This window comes from Littorina saxatilis, linkage group LG3 (assembly GCF_037325665.1).
Source record: "Littorina saxatilis isolate snail1 linkage group LG3, US_GU_Lsax_2.0, whole genome shotgun sequence".
Taxonomy (NCBI): domain Eukaryota; kingdom Metazoa; phylum Mollusca; class Gastropoda; order Littorinimorpha; family Littorinidae; genus Littorina; species Littorina saxatilis.
Genome location: NC_090247.1, coordinates 75,779,695 through 75,796,783, shown reverse-complemented (window position 1 = coordinate 75,796,783; position 17,089 = coordinate 75,779,695). Strand labels below are relative to the sequence as shown.

Below are 17,089 nucleotides of genomic sequence, written 5' to 3'. Positions count from 1 at the left end.
CCTTTACGTGTTCTTCTTTTGAATCTACTTGCACAAGGCCATAGATCCACCCCATTCTACCCGGTAATCGTCGGCGTCGACATTATCACCGGCGAATAAGGGGCGATAGTTCCTTAATAATAATATGGGAGATTTATAGAGCGCTTTACGTTCTCTAAGCGCTTTACAATGAAAAAAAAGATATGAAAAAACAAACAAACGTACATATACATACAAAGCAAAGCAAAAAAGCATGTCCAGCAGCATTCAGCACACAAGTGAACAACGAAACACTACATCAATACAAGCTGCAAGCATACTAACACAAGCAAAACATTCAAACATTCAAACACCTGATCAAAAATGCACCATATTGGAATAAAATTAATCAAAATACTGTGTGAAGAAGTGTGTTTTAAGGTTTGATTTGAAGGAACAAAATGTTTGGCAGTGTCGGATAGAGTAAGGGAGAGAGTTCCACGCAACGGCAGCAGAGATGGAGAAGGCTCTCTGGCCGTGCTGTTTGCAACTAAAAGAAGATAGACGGAATATTCTAGTGTCTACAGAGGAGCGGAGTGATCGTGAGGGTGTATAGAGTGTGAACAGGTCAGACAGGTAGGATGGGGCTGAGCCAGATATTATTTTGTAGCAGATACAGCAGCACTTATATTGGATTCTCAGCTCTACAGGGAGCCAATGAAGTTTCTTTAGCAAGGGGGAACAGGACTGGGACCGAGGGGCTTTGCAGACAAGCCGGGCTGCAGAATTTTGAACGCGCTGCAAAGGATGGATGACAGACTGAGGACAGCCAATGAGAACAGAATTTCCGTAGTCTAATCGAGAAAGAATGTAGGAGGAAACAAGGGTCTTGGTGGCATCTTCGGTAAGGTATGGGCGGATAGAACCTGTGCGCGCCTTCGTGAGCGAGGCTGGTACTACATATTGTTCATACGAAATGACAAACACAGGTTACAAGCGATAACGCGCAAAAGTACTGGTTTATTATTTTACATCTGACACTAGGTATCAGTAATGCATATATATATAGTTACAGTACTACGTATTGCGATACTACGTATTGCAATACTACTTATTGCGGTAAAAAACTTATGGACAGAAAGAAAAAGAGAAAAGAAAACAAATTATTAGACATGGCAAAAGGTATTAAAATGCATTAACAAGACACGAGAAGTAAATACAAGAAAAATAAACAATCACAAGACAGGCGAAGACAAACAGACACGAAAGTTACAATTACCAAACACTCGTTGGTTAGTCCTTCAACAACAATAAAGAGTTACGTTCTGTACGTTCAACAACAATAAAGAATTACGTTCCGTACGTTCAACAATACCATAAGCACTAAGAATACTCAAGAAACTTAGCATACATACGTTTAAAACCAAAATGGCTAGTTTCAGAAAAATACAAAACGTTGACTCATCAGGCCAGGAATACAAAGCAAACTGTCATACCAAAAAAGTCTAACGACAACGTTCCTGCGTTAATCAAAGTCACAAACAAGATATTTACTCATCCACTTTCCCTCAATAACGTTACAAGAAATAAGCCCGTTTACAAACGATCACCACAGACCGCAAGCTTCTTTTACCTAAATTCTTTTAACGTAAGGCTGAAAAAGTCGGAGAAAACGTTTCACTTCGAACTTCGTTAACCACAGAAAACACAAGTTATCATTATAAACATTAGCGACTTTCTAGCGTCTACAAAACATTGCTGTACGTTCACAACACTAGAACAGTTGAACACACAATAAAGAAACACTACAACAAGTCAGACTTTCAACTCACGTTATACATAAACAACTCACAAAGTCATTACAAAATGGCGACCAAAACACAACACAAACAAGTAACAACAAAATTACCTTATGCGCTGTGTGGGTTGACCAGCAGTGCCAAAACGTGTTGCCTCACAAACGAAGGGCACAAAACGATTCACACTTGAGAAACAACTGTCTCCAAGAACATTACGTTGACGTTAAAACATAAGAAACACTCCGTTGGTTCACTTGATAACCTTCATACGTTTACATCAAAACCAAACGCTTCCTAAAACCCTCAGATCGACTGACGAGACAGGAGTCAAGCAGCGGTATTTATGGAAACAAAAACCTAACATGGAATAGTTATTCAAAAGTCAAAGGTCACCGGATTGACCAACCAACAACATTCCTAAGACAGAATCGGGTGAAACTACTATTTTACAACCAATCAGTAACCGATCACGCACTCCGTGCATGCTCAAAACTTAAAACGGTATATTTAACAGAAAGAAGACCAAGGAACTAGCTGACATCACAAAGCTAAAAACACGTGAGTCACACGTATTCTAAAACTTGCAACGCAGATTCGCAGGGCTCACCTCAAAATCAAGACACGGAAAAGAGCACGTGAATCTCACGGTGTTCTAAGACTAAACGACGCAGTTTGTGACGCTCCGACCAAAACCAGGTCACAACAACTGAACAAGGAGCACGTGAATCTCACGTAAAAATATTAACGCTCCACAAAACGGGTCACAACAAGGTGCCACAATAAAAACACGGTTTACTTCTTTTTACATCGTGCAATGGCTTGAGCAAACGTAATTACAACAAAAGTAGGTGACTGCATGCCACATCGGCATGCACACTCCCACCGGAAATTATATTAATATAATTTACTTCAAAAAACCTTTGTACAAACACATTCCTTATATCAAAAGAAGAATAACGCAGATTTAGACATTTCAAATTTACAACTCAAAATCATTGTGTTGCAAAACATTTACACAACAATATTATGGTTCAATCACTTTCAGGGTTTCAACACATCACGTTTCACTAAATGCCACTGGTCATTTACTCGACGGCATAAAGAGAACGCACCACTTAAAACATAAATGTTCGTTACATCATCTGGTATAAAAACAAACCGCAACAATCAACAACTGTCAAATCGGAACAGCACTCCAAAGTTCAATGTTCTTTCAGTTCGCTTACACAGCTTTGTCTTTGTGATTTTCACGATCAACTAACACGGTCATTTTGTGAATAGGTCGCTCTAATATGCGACTATCACCAGTGGGACGGCCGTGATTGTCTAGAGCCTTTGTTCCAACATGCACTTTCACTCGTCTGACCAGTCCATCAGATCCAGGCATCACCTCGATTACACGAGCCATGCACCACTCTGATCTGCACAAGTTCTGGTCATGCAAGACAACAATGCGTAGGGCGTTGATGAAGGAATCACTTGACATGTCATCCAGGGTTTCAATGTGGATTGCCCTAGAGGCAAAACACGTCACGATCAGCCCGTACAAGATTAATGTCATGACCTTGACGCAGTCATCACGGTACCCTCGTTTTATTTGGCGTTTCAGGCCCTTCAGATGCTTGACTGTGGCACCTCTGTTGTCGGGGAGGGACGGTTTCTCTGGTCGAAATGGTAAGGGCATCTCGTAGTGACCAGCTTCGTTGATCTTCACGTTTTCCTTCACGATCTTCGCAAACTTTACATCGTCCTGGGACATGGATCCTGAGTCACTTGCAAAGTCTCTTTCCATAACATGTAATGGGTCAGTACACGAGACTTCGTCCACCTGTACCTTGTAGACGTGAGCTACACGTTCTTCTTCCCTCGATCCTGGCTTGACGATGACGCGCATGGACGAGGCTATGCCATCAAAGGCGACGGAATGCGGTGCCTTGCCGACGATGCTCCAACCTAACTTAGTCTCTACTGCGAATGGCAGTCCTTGGACAACGTTTAGGGGCATGAGGGCTTCAGCGCAGTCGTAGCCAATGAGGAGGCCTGCTTCGCAGTCAGGGTACAAGGGGGGCAGTTTAGGAGACAGGTGTTGGAGATGTGGGTAAGCTTTGACAGTCTCTGAGGTGGGGATATGAGTGGGGTCAACGGTCAGATAAGGTCGTGAGATGGCAGAAGGGAGCCTGACAAACTCACTGGAGGTAGGAGAGCGGACACGCAATCCAGAGTACTTCCTGCCGGAGACCACAGCATTGTCCTCAGTCAGTGTGGAGACCCTGAGTGTAGTCGGCTGCGATTTGGCTTTAACTTCCTCAGCCACTGACTGCACTACAAAAGTGGCGTTGGACATAGTGTCCAGTAGTGCGTACGTCAGCACTTCTACGTTGGGGTTAGAGTCACTGGAAACGAGAACGGGAACGATCATAGACGTGAAACCGATGCTGTTTTCCTCGCTGGCCTTAAGAGCAGACACCGTAGGGGTCGACGATGACAGTGGCTCTTGAACGTCAGCAGCAGAGGTACGGTAATTGTTCTTGTGTTCACTCGCCCCTTTGTTTTCACTCATACTGTTCTGATATTTGAAATTGTCATCATGAAGACAAGTGGGATGAGCCTTCTTGCACTTCTTGCACGTCTGTTTCTGCTTACATTGACGGCTCTGGTGATCCTTACTTCTGAGACATCCGTAGCAGATACGGTTCTTGAACAGAAAATCTCGTATCTCAACCAGAGGCTTCTCTACGAGTTCCTTACATGTCCCAGCGTCATGGTCCGGAAGTTGACAGTGCAGACATGCGGAGACATCCTCTGTCAGGGTTGACAGGTTCGTTGTGAACTTTCTTGGTGTCCCCGATGCACTTGTCAAGCCGAAAACAGGGTCGTTAGAAATGTCTGCTTCGAGGGTAATGAACGACACGAGTTCATTGAACAGAGGATACCTCTTCTTTTCAACCTTGGTTCGAGCAACTGTTCTAGACCATCTGTGACTCATCCAGTCTGGGAGCTTTCCGACGATCTTCCGTAGGTACTGGGCATCATCCAGGATGCTCAGTCCACCAACTTCCTGGGCAGCAACGGAACATTGCTGCAAGAAATCGGCCAGACTTCTGAGTCCCTTGGGATCCTTGCTTTTGACTGGGGTCCATTCGTCCAGCTTGGTCCGGAAAGCTTGCGAAACGACGTATGAGTTGCCGAACCGATTTTCCAGCACTTCCATGGCTCTCTCGTAGGCATCACCTTCTCTCAGCAGAAAGAAGCCGGTCACGGCCTCCTTTGCTTGACCTCCGATGTACCGTTGCAGATACAATAACTTCTCACTGCTGGTTATGTTCTGTCTCTCGATGAGAAACGCAAACGACGATCTCCAAATGGGATATTGGAGAGGGTCACCAACAAAAATGCACGGCTCCTGCATCGGCAAGCGGTTGATCATCAGAGCGTCTGATAGGGTTTTGGCGAGAGAGTCCATAGGAGTGTCCTGCTTGGCAGGAGTAGCAAGTGGACGTTGGTAGTACGCAGACGGGGGGTAGGAGGCAAATGGACGATCTGCATGACATTCCTTGTCAAAGTTCATGTACGCAGGGGGCCTTGCGTTTTCGTTTCCCCAAATAACTTTGGGGGTGGTCTGATGTGGGTCCAGGAATGTGGGCACGAAAGGCTCTGGTTTGGGATGTAGGTGGGTATCATAGGGGAAACAGGGTGGGGTAACTTGAAAACGTCTGTGGTCCATGCGTTGGTGACGTTCTTCTGGGAAGTAGGTGTGTCGTTTTTGCGTCTCATCACCTTCCCTTGTCTCTGGTAGGTGATAGGACCAGCCTGTGTGGTCAAGACCAGGCGGGCGAGAGCCTGTGACGCTTGTCGTTGAGTGTCCAACGTTGTGCAGAGGCGGCTGACCAGCGTACGCACCTAGAGGGTGCTGCAGTGTGGTCAGCAGCGCTGTAGGCCGCATGGAGGATGTAGTTGCAGCCGTCGTGTAGTTGGGTGTGAAGGGCTCCTGATGGACAAAAGGAGCGCTCGTTCCGACGTGATGGGGGGCGTTGACATCCTCTCTACGTTGAGGTCCGTACACCTCATAGGTGGCGTTGTTGGTAGTAGCGGCGCTTGTAGAGGCGTTGACTCCAACGACGAGGTCCACGACAGGTAACGCGTGCTGTCGTGGCTCAGTCGTTGTGGTTCCTGCGATGAAGTTGGTGACAGCAGCGTTGACAGTAGAGATGTCACGGGTGCTGGCGGCTTGGCAGACAGGAACAGACGTGAAGTCCATGGCTGGCTGGTGTGTCCTTTGGTCAGCAATGACGGCAGCTTGACAGACAGGAACAGACGTGGCGTCCAAGGCTGGCTGGTGAGACGGCAGCACCTGTCCCTATTCCTATCGCTGTTTGCTCATTGTTTAGAGGAGGGGCTACAAGACTGTACAAGGGAACGAAAGGACGAGGGTGGAACCTAGTGTTCAACAAATCAACTGACGGTAGATCAGGGAGATCCTGCTGAACGGATTCACCTTGTTCCAATACTTGTAACATAGCTTGTTGTTCTCTTAAGCTAATTTTCAATTCGGTGGACTGAATTTGTCTCAAAGCCTTTTTCTGTTTAATATCTTCAAGAGCTGCTTCAGCTGCGTCCTCGGCCTGTCTAGCTGCTATTCTCTCAGCTTCCTTAGCCTGCCTAGCTGTGTCTTCGGCCTGCCTAGCTGCTGTTCTTTCAGCTTCCTTAGCCTGCCTAGCTGCTTCTTCGGCCTGCCTAGCTGCTGTTCTCTTAGCTTCCTTAGCCTGCCTAGCTGCTTCTTTTTCAGCTTCCTTAGCCTGCCTAGCAGTTTCTTCGATCAGCCTAGCTGCATTTCTCTCAGCTTCCTCAGTCTGCCTAGCTGCTGTTCTCTCAGCTTCCTCAGTCTGCCTAGCTGCAGTTCTCTCAGCTTCCTCAGTCTGCCTAGCTGCTGTTCTCTCAGCTTCCTCAGTCTGCCTAGCTGCTGTTCTCTCAGCATATTGTTGTTGTAAGAGATCCAGTTCACTAAACTGAGCTTCCTTTATTGCGTCACCTTCCACTTTTATGGCCAGGGAAGCAGCCTCTAGTTTAAGAGCCAATTTAGTGTCTTCAGAGCTAACACTTTTAGAGCGGAGAGACTCGGCGCGAGAAGCTACTTGGCTACCTGATCTCCTGCTACCTGACTTGTGGCTAGCTGACTTGTGGATGGCTGACGTAATGCTAGCTGCTTTATGGCTGGCAGTCTTACCACTGGCTGACTTGTGGGTGGATGACCCAACGCTAGGTGTAACACTGCTATGCCTGGAAGTAGGCTCCTTAGCCACCTGCACACTAGTCGTTTGTCTGTCAAGAGCTCGATCAATGTCAAACATAATGTTCTGAACTGTTCTCTGAACATCATCCCAACTTTCCTGAATGGTTTCACCGCTACCAATACTACGAAGACCTTTCTCTATGTCACCAAGATCCTTGTACATGCTCAAAACAATTTGTTTCTGACTGGTTAACGACTCTTGATTAGGAGTTTCTTGGTTAAGCTCTGTTACTACCTCACCGATTGCTCGTTCCAAGAATGTTCGTTGTCTTGCAAAGTTTCTAGTTTTGATCTCAATCTGGTACTCTCTACCTTTTTCAGTAGGCTTAATGTCACGCCTAGGCCTTTGAGAATGTTCATCTTCATCGCCGTTAATGTCATAACCTGAAGCTTCCAATGGTTTATCTGCTGGAATCTCCTCCATTACAATGTTCGCTTATTCAAAAGCACTAAAAACCTACATAAGGTTTATCTGTTTATAAAGTAAAATGAATCGATCTGAGGGTCGTTTGGGATAATACACAAAAGTCACAAAAAATGCGCCGGATACGGAGTAGGAAGATCTCTAACCGACAAGTTGATCTATGTCAAACTATGGTTCACTAACACAGTGACAGGTAACAATAAAGTCTTTTGCTGGTTATCAACAGCTACGTTTACGTTCATTGAGCGTCAATAACAAAAGTTCTTTACTGGGCGTAAGCAGCTAAGTTTGTTTACTTTAGCTAACGTTCTTTCACTGGGCGTCAGCAGCTAAGTTTTTTACTGTGCGCGCCTTCGTGAGCGAGGCTGGTACTACATATTGTTCATACGAAATGACAAACACAGGTTACAAGCGATAACGCGCAAAAGTACTGGTTTATTATTTTACATCTGACACTAGGTATCAGTAATGCATATATAGTTACAGTACTACGTATTGCGATACTACGTATTGCGATACTACTTATTGCGGTAAAAAACTTATGGACAGAAAGAAAAAGAGAAAAGAAAACAAATTATTAGACATGGCAAAAGGTATTAAAATGCATTAACAAGACACGAGAAGTAAATACAAGAAAAATAAACAATCACAAGACAGGCGAAGACAAACAGACACGAAAGTTACAATTACCAAACACTCGTTGGTTAGTCCTTCAACAACAATAAAGAGTTACGTTCTGTACGTTCAACAACAATAAAGAATTACGTTCCGTACGTTCAACAATACCATAAGCACTAAGAATACTCAAGAAACTTAGCATACATACGTTTAAAACCAAAATGGCTAGTTTCAGAAAAATACAAAACGTTGACTCATCAGGCCAGGAATACAAAGCAAACTGTCATACCAAAAAAGTCTAACGACAACGTTCCTGCGTTAATCAAAGTCACAAACAAGATATTTACTCATCCACTTTCCCTCAATAACGTTACAAGAAATAAGCCCGTTTACAAACGATCACCACAGACCGCAAGCTTCTTTTACCTAAATTCTTTTAACGTAAGGCTGAAAAAGTCGGAGAAAACGTTTCACTTCGAACTTCGTTAACCACAGAAAACACAAGTTATCATTATAAACATTAGCGACTTTCTAGCGTCTACAAAACATTGCTGTACGTTCACAACACTAGAACAGTTGAACACACAATAAAGAAACACTACAACAAGTCAGACTTTCAACTCACGTTATACATAAACAACTCACAAAGTCATTACAAAATGGCGACCAAAACACAACACAAACAAGTAACAACAAAATTACCTTATGCGCTGTGTGGGTTGACCAGCAGTACCAAAACGTGTTGCCTCACAAACGAAGGGCACAAAACGATTCACACTTGAGAAACAACTGTCTCCAAGAACATTACGTTGACGTTAAAACATAAGAAACACTCCGTTGGTTCACTTGATAACCTTCATACGTTTACATCAAAACCAAACGCTTCCTAAAACCCTCAGATCGACTGACGAGACAGGAGTCAAGCAGCGGTATTTATGGAAACAAAAACCTAACATGGAATAGTTATTCAAAAGTCAAAGGTCACCGGATTGACCAACCAACAACATTCCTAAGACAGAATCGGGTGAAACTACTATTTTACAACCAATCAGTAACCGATCACGCACTCCGTGCATGCTCAAAACTTAAAACGGTATATTTAACAGAAAGAAGACCAAGGAACTAGCTGACATCACAAAGCTAAAAACACGTGAGTCACACGTATTCTAAAACTTGCAACGCAGATTCGCAGGGCTCACCTCAAAATCAAGACACGGAAAAGAGCACGTGAATCTCACGGTGTTCTAGAACTAAACGACGCAGTTTGTGACGCTCCGACCAAAACCAGGTCACAACAACTGAACAAGGAGCACGTGAATCTCACGTAAAAATATTAACGCTCCACAAAACGGGTCACAACAAGGTGCCACAATAAAAACACGGTTTACTTCTTTTTACATCGTGCAATGGCTTGAGCAAACGTAATTACAACAAAAGTAGGTGACTGCATGCCACATCGGCATGCACACTCCCACCGGAAATTATATTAATATAATTTACTTCAAAAAACCTTTGTACAAACACATTCCTTATATCAAAAGAAGAATAACGCAGATTTAGACATTTCAAATTTACAACTCAAAATCATTGTGTTGCAAAACATTTACACAACAATATTATGGTTCAATCACTTTCAGTGTTTCAACACATCTCGTTTCAACTAAATGCCGTTAGTCATTACTCGACGGCATAAAAAAAACCGCACCACTTAAACCATAAATGTCTGTTACATCATCTGGTATAAAAACAAACCGCAACAATCTACAACTGTCAAATTGGAAACACACTCCAAAGTTCAATGTTCTTTCAGTTCGCTTACACAGCTTTGTCTTTGTGATTTTCACGATCTACTAACACAGTCATTTTGTGAATAGGTCGCTCTAATATGCGACTATCACCAGTGGGACGGCCGTGATTGTCTAGAGCCTTTGTTCCAACATGCACTTTCACTCGTCTGACCAGTCCATCAGATCCAGGCATCACTTCGACTACACGAGCCATGCACCACTCTGATCTGCACAAGTTCTGGTCATGCAAGACAACAACATCTCCCACCTGTACGTTTGCCTGGGGACGTTGCCAGACACGACGTTTCTGCAAAAGTGAAAGGTACTGGCTCTTCCATAGCAGCCAGAATTCGTCTGCCATCCGCTGGACACAGCGCCAACGTTTCCTGGCGTACAGGTCTGGATCTTCAAACACACCAGGGGGCGGAAGGATGGCACCTGACTTCATGGTAAGGACGTGGTTGGGGGTCAAAGGGCGTGGTCCATCTGCCGATTCCAATGCCAGTTTGAACTCGTTGCATGCACCTACAAAGTTCGTTCCTTTGTCACACCAAATGCGTGATATGTTTCCTCGCATGGAGACAACAATGCGTAGGGCGTTGATGGAATCACTTGACATGTCATCCAGGGTTTCAATGTGGATTGCCCTAGAGGCAAAACACATCACGATCAGCCCGTACAAGATTAATGTCATGAACTTGACGCAGTCATCACGGTACCCATGTTTTTTCTGGCGTTTCAGGCCCTTCAGATGCTTGACTGTGGCACCTCTGTTGTCGGGGAGGGACGGTTTCTCTGGTCGAAATGGTAAGGGCATCTCGTAGTGACCAGCTTCGTTGACCTTCACGATCTTCTTGAACTTTACATCGTCCTGGGACATGGATCCTGAGTCACTTGCAAAGTCTCTTTCCATAACATGTAATGGGTCAGTACACGAGACTTCGTCCACCTGTACCTTGTAGACGTGAGCTACACGTTCTTCTTCCCTCGATCCTGGCTTGACGATGACGCGCATGGACGAGGCTATGCCATCAAAGGCGACGGAATGCGGTGCCTTGCCGACGATGCTCCAACCTAACTTAGTCTCTACTGCGAATGGCAGTCCTTGGACAACGTTTAGGGGCATGAGGGCTTCAGCGCAGTCGTAGCCGATGAGGAGGCCTGCTTCACAGTCAGGGTACAAGGGGGGCAGTTTTGGAGACAGGTGTTGGAGATGTGGGTAAGCTTTGACAGTCTCTGAGGTGGGGATATGAGTGGGGTCAACGGTCAGATAAGGTCGTGAGATGGCAGAAGGGAGCCTGACAAACTCACTGGAGGTAGGAGAGCGGACACGCAATCCAGAGTACTTCCTGCCGGAGACCACAGCATTGTCCTCAGTCAGTGTGGAGACCCTGAGTGTAGTCGGCTGCGATTTGGCTTTAACTTCTTCAGCCACTGACTGCACTACAAAAGTGGCGTTGGACATAGTGTCCAGTAGTGCGTACGTCAGCACTTCTACGTTGGGGTTAGAGTCACTGGAAACGAGAACGGGAACGATCATAGACGTGAAACCGATGCTGTTTTCCTCGCTGGCCTTAAGAGCAGACACCGTAGGGGTCGACGATGACAGTGGCTCTTGAACGTCAGCAGCAGAGGTACGGTAATTGTTCTTGTGTTCACTCGCCCCTTTGTTTTCACTCATACTGTTCTGATACTTGAAATTGTCATCATGAAGACAAGTGGGATGAGCCTTCTTGCACTTCTTGCACGTCTGTTTCTGCATACATTGACGGCTCTGGTGATCCTTACTTCTGAGACATCCGTAGCAGATACGGTTCTTGAACAGAAAATCTCGTATCTCAACCAGAGGCTTCTCTATGAGTTCCTTACATGTCCCAGCGTCATGGTCCGGAAGTTGACAGTGCAGACATGCGGTGACATCCTCTGTCAGGGTTGACAGGTTCGTTGTGAACTTTCTTGGTGTCCCCGATGCACTTGTCAAGCCGAAAACAGGGTCGTTAGAAATGTCTGCTTCGAGAGTAACGAACGACACGAGTTCATTGAACAGAGGATACCTCTTCTTTTCAACCTTAGTTCGAGCAACTGTTCTAGACCATCTGTGACTCATCCAGTCTGGGAGCTTTCCGACGATCTTCCGTAGGTACTGGGCATCATCCAGGATGCTCAGTCCACCAACTTCCTGGGCAGCAACGGAACATTGCTGCAAGAAATCGGCCAGACTTCTGAGTCCCTTGGGATCCTTGCTTTTGACTGGGGTCCATTCGTCCAGCTTGGTCCGGAAAGCTTGCGAAACGACGTATGAGTTGCCGAACCGATTTTCCAGCACTTCCATGGCTCTCTCGTAGGCATCACCTTCTCTTAGCAGAAAGAAGCCGGTCACGGCCTCCTTTGCTTGACCTCCGATGTACCGTTGCAGATACAATAACTTCTCACTGCTGGTTATGTTCTGTCTCTCGATGAGAAACGCAAACGACGATCTCCAAATTGGATATTGGAGAGGGTCACCAACAAAAATGCACGGCTCCTGCATCGGCAAGCGGTTGATCATCAGAGCGTCTGATAGGGTTTTGGCGAGAGAGTCCATAGGAGTGTCCTGCTTGGCAGGAGTAGCAAGTGGACGTTGGTAGTACGCAGACGGGGGGTAGGAGGCAAATGGACGATCTGCATGACATTCCTTGTCAAAGTTCATGTACGCAGGGGGCCTTGCGTTTTCGTTTCCCCAAATAACTTTGGGGGTGGTCTGATGTGGGTCCAGGAATGTGGGCACGAAAGGCTCTGGTTTGGGATGTAGGTGGGTATCATAGGGGAAACAGGGTGGGGTAACTTGAAAACGTCTGTGGTCCATGCGTTGGTGACGTTCTTCTGGGAAGTAGGTGTGTCGTTCTTGCGTCTCATCACCTTCCCTTGTCTCTGGTAGGTGATAGGACCAACCTGTGTGGTCGAGATCAGGCGGGCGAGAGCCTGTGACGCTTGTCGTTGAGTGTCCAACGTTGTGCAGAGGCGGCTGACCAGTGTATGCACCGAGAGGGTGCTGCAGTGTGGTCAGCAGCGCTGTAGGCCGCATGGAGGATGTAGTTGCAGCCGTCGTGTAGTTGGGTGTGAAGGGCTCCTGATGGACGAAAGGAGCGCTCATTCCGACGTGATGGGGGGCGTTGACATCCTCTCTACGTTGAGGTCCGTACGCCTCGTAGGTGGCGTTGTTGGTAGTAGCGGCGCTTGTAGAGGCGCTGACTCCAACGACGAGGTCCACGACAGGTAACGCGTGCTGTCGTGGCTCAGTCGTTGTGGTTCCTGCGACGAAGTTGGTGACAGCAGCGTTGACAGTAGAGATGTCACGGGTGCTGGCGGCTTGGCAGACAGGAACAGACGTGAAGTCCATGGCTGGCTGGTGTGTCCTTTGGTCAGCAATGACGGCGGCTTGGCAGACAGGAACAGACGTGACGTCCAAGGCTGGCTGGTGTGTTCCTTGGTCAGCAATGACGGCAGCACCTGTCCCTATTCCTATCGCTGTTTGTTCATTGTTTAGAGGAGGGGCTACAAGACTGTACAAGGGAACGAAAGGACGAGGGTGGAACCTAGTGTTCAACAAATCGACTGACGGTAGATCAGGGAGATCCTGCTGAACGGATTCACCTTGTTCCAATACTTGTAACATAGCTTGTTGTTCTCTTAAGCTAATTTTCAATTCGGTGGACTGAATTTGTCTCAAAGCCTTCTTCTGTTTAATATCTTCAAGAGCTGCTTCAGCTGCGTCTTCGGCCTGTCTAGCTGCTATTCTCTCAGCTTCCTTAGCCTGCCTAGCTGTGTCTTCGGCCTGCCTAGCTTCAGTTCTCTCAGCTTCTTCGGCCTGCCTAGCTGCTGTTCTCTCAGCTTCCTCAGTCTGCCTAGCTGCTGTTCTCTCAGCATATTGTTGTTGTAAGAGATCCAGTTCACTAAACTGAGCTTCCTTTATTGCGTCACCTTCCACTTTTATGGCCAGGGAAGCAGCCTCTAGTTTAAGAGCCAATTTAGTGTCTTCAGAGCTAACACTTTTAGAGCGGAGAGACTCGGCGCGAGAAGCTACTTGGCTACCTGATCTCCTGCTACCTGACTTGTGGCTAGCTGACTTGTGGATGGCTGACGTAATGCTAGCTGCTTTATGGCTGGCAGTCTTAACACTGGCTGACTTGTGGGTGGATGACCCAACGCTAGGTGTAACACTGCTATGCCTGGAAGTAGGCTCCTTAGCCACCTGCACGCTAGTCGTTTGTCTGTCAAGAGCTCGATCAATGTCAAACATAATGTTCTGAACTGTTCTCTGAACATCATCCCAACTTTCCTGAATGGTTTCACCGCTACCAATACTACGAAGACCTTTCTCTATGTCACCAAGATCCTTGTACATGCTCAAAATAACCTTTTTTGACTGGTTAACGACTCTTGATTAGGAGTTTCTTGGTTAAGCTCTGTGACTATCTCACCGATTGCTCGTTCCAAGAATGTTCGTTGTCTTGCGAAGTTTCTAGTTTTGATCTCAATCTGGTACTCTCTACCTTTTTCAGTAGGCTTAATGTCACGCCTAGGCCTTTGAGAATGTTCATCTTCATCGCCGTTAATGTCATAACCTGAAGCTTCCAATGGTTTATCTGCTGGAATCTCCTCCATTACAATGTTCGCTTATTCAAAAGCACTAAAAACCTACATAAGGTTTATCTGTTTAAAAAGTAAAATGAATCGATCTGAGGGTCGTTTGGGATAATACACAAAAGTCACAAAAAATGCGCCGGATACGGAGTAGGAAGATCTCTAACCGACAAGTTGATCTATGTCAAACTATGGTTCACTAACACAGTGACAGGTAACAATAAAGTCTTTTGCTGGTTATCAACAGCTACGTTTACGTTCATTGAGCGTCAATAACAAAAGTTCTTCACTGGGCGTCAGCAGCTAAGTTTGTCTACTTTAGCTAAAGTTCTTTACTGGGCGACAGCAAGCTAAGTTTTTTACTTAGCTAAAGTTCTTTCACTGGGCATCAGCAGCTAAGTTGTTTACTTCAGCTAAAGTTCTTTCACTGGGCATCAGCAGCTAAGTTGTTTACTTCAGCTAAAGTTCTTTCACTGGGCATCAGCAGCTAAGTTTTTTACTGGACGACAGCAACTAAAGTTTTTTACTGGACGACAGCAACTAAAGTTTTTTACTGTGCGCGCCTTCGTGAGCGAGGCTGGTACTACATATTGTTCATACGAAATGACAAACACAGGTTACAAGCGATAACGCGCAAAAGTACTGGTTTATTATTTTACATCTGACACTAGGGATCAGTAATGTATAGATATAGTTACAGTACCACGTAATGCGATACTACGTATTGCGATACTACTTATTGCGGTAAAAAACTTATGAACAGAAAGAAAAAGAGAAAAGAAAACAAATTATTAGACATGGCAAAAGTATCAAATGCATTAACAAGACACGAGAAGTAAATACAAGAAAAATAAACAATCACAAGACAGGAGAAGACAAACAGACAAGAAAGTTACAATTACCAAACACTCGTTGGTTAGTCCTTCAACAACAATAAAGAGTTACGTTCTGTACGTTCAACAACAATAAAGAATTACGTTCCGTACGTTCAACAATACCATAAGCACTAAGAATACTCAAGAAACTTAGCATACATACGTTTAAAACCAAAATGGCTACTTTCAGAAAAATACAAAACGTTGACTCATCAGGCCAGGAATACAAAGCAAACTGTCAGTGTCATACCAAAAAGTCTCCTAACGACAACGTTCCTGCGTTAATCAAAGTCACAAACAAGATATTTACTCATCCACTTTCCCTCAATAACGTTACAAGAAATAAGCCCGTTTACAAACGATCACCACAGACCGCAAGCTTCTTTTACCTAAATTCTTTTAACGTAAGGCTGAAAAAGTCGGAGAAAACGTTTCACTTCGAACTTCGTTAACCACAGAAAACACAAGTTATCATTATAAACATTAGCGACTTTCTAGCGTCTACAAAACATTGCTGTACGTTCACAACACTAGAACAGTTGAACACACAATAAAGAAACACTACAACAAGTCAGACTTTCAACTCACGTTATACATAAACAACTCACAAAGTCATTACAAAATGGCGACCAAAACACAACACAAACAAGTAACAACAAAATTACCTTATGCGCTGTGTGGGTTGACCAGCAGTACCAAAACGTGTTGCCTCACAAACGAAGGGCACAAAACGATTCACACTTGAGAAACAACTGTCTCCAAGAACATTACGTTGACGTTAAAACATAAGAAACACTCCGTTGGTTCACTTAATAACCTTCATACGTTTACATCAAAACCAAACGCTTCCTAAAACCCTCAGATCGACTGACGAGACAGGAGTCAAGCAGCGGTATTTATGGAAACAAAAACCTAACATGGAATAGTTATTCAAAAGTCAAAGGTCACCGGATTGACCAACCAACAACATTCCTAAGACAGAATCGGGTGAAACTACTATTTTACAACCAATCAGTAACCGATCACGCACTCCGTGCATGCTCAAAACTTAAAACGGTATATTTAACAGAAAGAAGACCAAGGAACTAGCTGACATCACAAAGCTAAAAACACGTGAGTCACACGTATTCTAAAACTTGCAACGCAGATTCGCAGGGCTCACCTCAAAATCAAAACACGGAAAAGAGCACGTGAATCTCACGGTGTTCTAGAACTAAACGACGCAGTTTGTGACACTCCGACCAAAACCAGGTCACAACAACTGAACAAGGAGCACGTGAATCTCACGTAAAAATATTAACGCTCCACAAAACGGGTCACAACAAGGTGCCACAATAAAAACACGGTTTACTTCTTTTTACATCGTGCAATGGCTTGAGCAAACGTAATTACAACAAAAGTAGGTGACTGCATGCCACATCGGCATGCACATTTCATCTTATTCCTTCATCATTTTCTGTTCCAAAAACATATCAATATGTTATATTCGGAGTAAACAACAGCCTCTGAATAAAATATAAAATTATTATTAAATAAAATTTCAGGGGGGGGTGGGGAAATCGATTTAAAAACATCTTATTCCTTGTGGGTTCCTGATTCCAAAAACATATAGATGTGATATGTTTGGATTAAAAAACACGCTCAGAAAGTTAAAAAGAATAGAGATAAAGAAAAGCGTGCTATCCTTCTCAGCGCAACTACTACCCCGCTTCTTG

General features: G+C 44.9%; 1 protein-coding gene across 1 annotated transcript in view; it reads left to right on the top strand.

Annotated features, from left to right (window-relative positions):
* Positions 1-17,089, top strand: part of LOC138963281 (DNA-directed RNA polymerase III subunit RPC2-like) — an 89,403-nt gene that overhangs the window by 37,424 nt on the left and 34,890 nt on the right. The window lies entirely within an intron of this gene.